Source organism: Crocodylus siamensis, chromosome 1, assembly GCF_052110815.1.
Source record: "Crocodylus siamensis isolate JL-2025a chromosome 1, ASM5211081v1, whole genome shotgun sequence".
Lineage (NCBI taxonomy): Eukaryota > Metazoa > Chordata > Crocodylia > Crocodylidae > Crocodylus > Crocodylus siamensis.
Window position 1 is genome coordinate 213139061 of NC_143395.1, and position 4742 is coordinate 213143802.

Genomic DNA, 4742 nt, shown 5'->3' on the forward strand with positions numbered 1-4742 from the left:
ACAATATGCAAAAGGGAGCATTCTCCACTAGTTAATAAACGGATACATGCTTGGAGAGATGATTCAGGTTGGCTGTGGCCTTATTGGTCTAAGTACAAAGGCAGACAAGCTCTTTGAGTAGAGGTGATATCTTTATTAGACCAACTAAACAGTTGCAAAAAAAGTTGTTCTTTGCAAGCTTTTGGACATGCTTCTTTCTTCAGGCTGAAAAAGAAATTGAAAATGGTGAGAGAAATTAAACATGGTCAGAAATCTCCCATGTATGAAAAAAGCCTGCCTTTGGAAAGCTGTTCTGTGAGAATGCATTTGTATTCTCAAGAATGTATTTGCATCTGCATTGGGAAAGCTGTTCTGCAAGAATCTATTTGCATTCTCGCAAAACAGCTTTCCAAAGACTGACTTTTTTCATAACTGGGAGATTTCTGACCATGTTTAAGTTCTCTCATCGTTTTCAATTTCTTTTTTTTGCCTGAAGAAGGCTGTGTGTGTCTGAAAGCTTGCAAAGAACAAACAACTTTTTTGCAACTATTATTTGGTCTATTTAAAGATATTACCTCTACCCAAAGAGTTTGTCTGCCTTTGTGCTTAGACCAGTACAGCTACAGCCAAGATCCCTGAAACATAGAAGACAGCACATTTTGCCATTTGAAATGGAAACTTCACAGCATGAAGAAGAAAAAAGCCAAATTCAACAGCCTGGACTAAATAGTAACATCAGGCATTTATGGCCCCCCACAGCCTGTCTGCCACCTGATAACTCCAGGTAACCAGCCTGCTTTTGTCTTTGCAACTCCTCTCCATTTGTATTCCCACAGAACAGCTTTCCAAAGACTGGCTTTTTTCATACCTGAGATATTTCTGACCATTTTTAATGTCTTTCATCATTTTCAATTTCTTTTCTTGCCTGAAGAAGGATGTGTCTGAAAGCTTGCAAAGAATAACTTTTTTACAACTATTTAGTTGGTCTAATAAGAGATATCACCTCTACCCAAAGAGTTTCTCTACCTAGAGAGATGATTGACATCAAATAGCTACCTACCCTTGATGAATCAGGAGGGCTTTGGCAAGTTCCTTAGAAAAGCAGGACATTAATTTTGCACATGCAACACTCTTTTTGACATACAATGAATAATTTTTCAGCTACCAATGTACAATATGCAAATGAAATACAAACCTTAGAGCATTTGATAGTAATTCACCGAGGCAAAGTCCAGAATGTGACATGTCAGCCGAGCAAGAAAACCCTGCTTGGACTCAGGGAAATGCAGAATGCAATTGCCAGAGCTACTGCTGAAATGGGACCCTGCAGAAGGTGATTAAGGCTATTAATACAGAGTGGCCAAGACATCAAATCCCCAGCCCCTATTATCAATTTAAAGTGGAGGTCCCACTTTTTTACTTAAAAGCATCAGAATGGAATGGTGATTCCTGAGCTATTACAAAAGTATGTTAATAATTATATGCAGAGGTTCTTCTGTTAGGTTGGGTAAGTAGTTCCATATTTGTATTACCTTAGTGTTAATTGTGAATTACTGTTCTGTTTGGCTGGGAAAGGAAAATACGGAGAGCTCCACCTCTTACAATTCTAGAGCCAGTCTGAATCAATTGCTCTGTTTCACAGAGGCTAATACTGCAGTCTGCTGATCAGTCAGAATGCAGAGACCCAATGAAGTAGATCTATGCTAGCCTCCCTGGCATTGAATGACCACTGAGCAGCACAAAACACTGAAGGTCTGCTGAGCCCAATGGAGTTGCACCCATTTATGCTTGCTGAGGATCCAATGTCCTTTACAACACATAGGATTTATCAGAACAACAGGATCAAAGCCAGAAGGCACAAAGTCACCAAAGTCTAATTTCTCTGGACTCTGCTCTAGCTAGCTTAGTCAATAACCTGTGCTCCTTATTGCATGAAAGTGAGCACAAAGCATAGCTTTAGAGCACAGATGTTTCCTCAGTCATTCGCTAAACAGGTCTCTTTCAGATGAATGTCACAGTTATCTATATATTTTCTGTACCTAACAAATTGCACTTCATTTCTCCAAGGTTCCCCTCTCTAGCCACCTTGTAAAAAATATGAAAAGTAACTGAGAATGATAGTTCAGGTTATTGGTTCGATGCTGTCATGCCTTTGTGCTCAGCGTTTATCATGCTGAAATATTAAGTCCAGACTCTCTGATGTGCATTTTTAATCCCTGCTGCAGTGAAGACAGATGGCAGTCAGAGGAGTCTGGAAAACAGATAATGTGGAATCAGAGAAAGCCAAATGCATGACACTGATGCAGACTTAAACAGTTTCCAATTTGGGGAAAAGAACCAAGTCTATGACAATAGAATCTCATCAAGATCTGTGCCTGGTGTGTCATTAATGAAACTGGAGTGGATGGTGTTTTTAGACCCAGCACTGAGAAATAAGAGCTGAAAAAGCAAATAAAGTTCTTTGAAAAACTACTTTGATGCTACAAAATCCAGCCCATGACTGGTATGTCAGTACCATTTAACAGCCATTTTGTGGTCTGTCTGAATTAGGCTTATGATGTCAGCCAATTCCTAGCCCAGAAACCACACTAACTAACATTAATTAGAACTTTTGTTGTCACCTCAGCAGTGGTGTGGCTATGTGAATAAGTTGAAGAGGTTCAAGTGTCCTCTAAGGTCTCTCCAGGGCAGGCTTGAGGCATGGTGATGGCAGAAGATAAAGGAAGCTTCCAGTGCTGCTGCCCCTGCTCTCCCTACACCCTGGATAAAAGCCCCAAGGCTGTCTGTCTAGAATAGAGGCTCCCAGGTTTTTACTGTCAATGCCCTACTTACAGTCGGATAACATTTTGTGAGGCAAAGCACAAATTACTGCTATCCACGTGTCTGCAATTGAGAGGGACAAAAGATTCTCTGCACTTCACCTACTACACAGTAATTGCTTCTGTGTCTGTTCTTACCTTACTAGGATACCCAAACCAAGGCCAAATGAAACAGGGTCAAATTGTCCTCATTTAGTTTTTATGCTAGGGTAAATAAAGGCACAGAGTAGCTCAGGTGCAACATGGGTAATTAAATGCTGGGACCTACACTGAATCACAACCCCTATGCTGGGAACCACTGATCTGCAGCCTTTAATTATTGCTGACTCCATTAAAAATGTAGCATGGATAAAAAGAAAGGAAAGAAATCAGATGCAGAAATGATTAGCTTGTTATGAAGTCTATAGTTGAACCCAGTCTTGCAGTTCTTAGTTACTCCCATTCCACTCCACAAAGGAAGGGTTCCCCACAGCTTTGGATGACTGGTGCAGAACCAGGGAGCTGCAAGTATGTGTGGGCTTCCTCCATATCTGATAGTCCTGTTCCCTCATACCAGGGATAATCTAAGGCTCGTGCAAGTCAGTGGAAAGATGCCTACTGAAGTCAAGCTTTGGGTCAAGAGAATCGGGTGACATGACGAGCTGAGTCCTGAATTAGGCAAATTCAAAACACTGACATGGCCTTTAAGTATTTCTATAGCACTGTTTGCAATAGGTTTGCATGGCACTCAGCAAGACAGAGAGTCGCTATCCTAGATCCCTTATATCAATGTGAGATATAACCAAAAAAAGAGAGGACTGGATGAAGGGCAAGGAGCAGGCGGCCCCAGCACCGGAACTTAACTCTGCATGACAGAAGGGAGTTTTGACTAGAGTTATGGAAGTGGGAAAGATTGTTGCCAGCCCGATGGGAAAGCTAGATGCAATACTGTTTGGTCCCCAAGCTAAGGATTCCTGGGAAGAGACCCATGAAGAATTGATTTCATATATACTGGGCCAGGCTCCCCCTGTCTCCCATAATAAAACCTGGGGATGGAGTAAGATGGAACAAATGACTATGAGCTTTCTTCTAGGGGAGATTGTTCTATATTGCTTCATCCCCACAGGACTTGCTATACTATATTGGAGCATGAAGATGATTAGAATGAGATGATTCATGCTATGTATTTTCTTGTCTGATGAGTGGCTCAGTTTTCTGGGTCAATGTGTGCTCATCAGGAACAGGCCTGAACCAAAATTTACACTCTGAACATCCCCAAACTTTGGACCTGGATCTTGCTCTCAGTTGTGCAGCTTGGGCACTATGTCTGTAGTATCAGAACCAAAACCCTAGATTCAATCTCATGCACTCACTCAGAGAAACCCACATGTTCAAGTCTGTAAATGAAGGTTATAACTTCTGTCCATTTCTTCTGCTTGCTTGTGTGATGGGCTAGCTGGCAGTGACCTAGCCCAGGGGTTACGAAAGGGCAAAAGATTGGAGGACTTGGGATTCCCTTTCCGCAGCAATCAGGCCCCAGAGACTCACCCCCCCCCCATGTCCCGATTGGCCCCTTGGGAGGGGAATAAAAGGGGCAGCATGGGCTGACGCAAGGAAGAGACCAGTGAGGGACAGCAAGGAAGGCGCTTCACAGAGCTGAGCCAGGAGGGGAGGAGCAGTGCCCCGGAAGAGCCTGAAAGAGCAGGGCCCGCAGGCAGCAGTGGGACCCTCAGCAGTGCGGCGTGTGGCCGGCAGGAGAGGCTCCCCACTGGGCTCCAGGATCCCCTGGGAGAGGCTGCAGCCAGCAGGAGAGGCTCCCCCTGCTCCAGGAAGGATCTGAGCAGCGACCTGAGAGGTTCCCAGCTCTGCCTCCAGCTCCTCCAATCAGCAGCCAGGCAGCTTAATGTGAGGCCGGGGCTCTGGGAAGGTCAAGTCCCCTAGCAGGCTGGAGTAGGGGCACCAGTG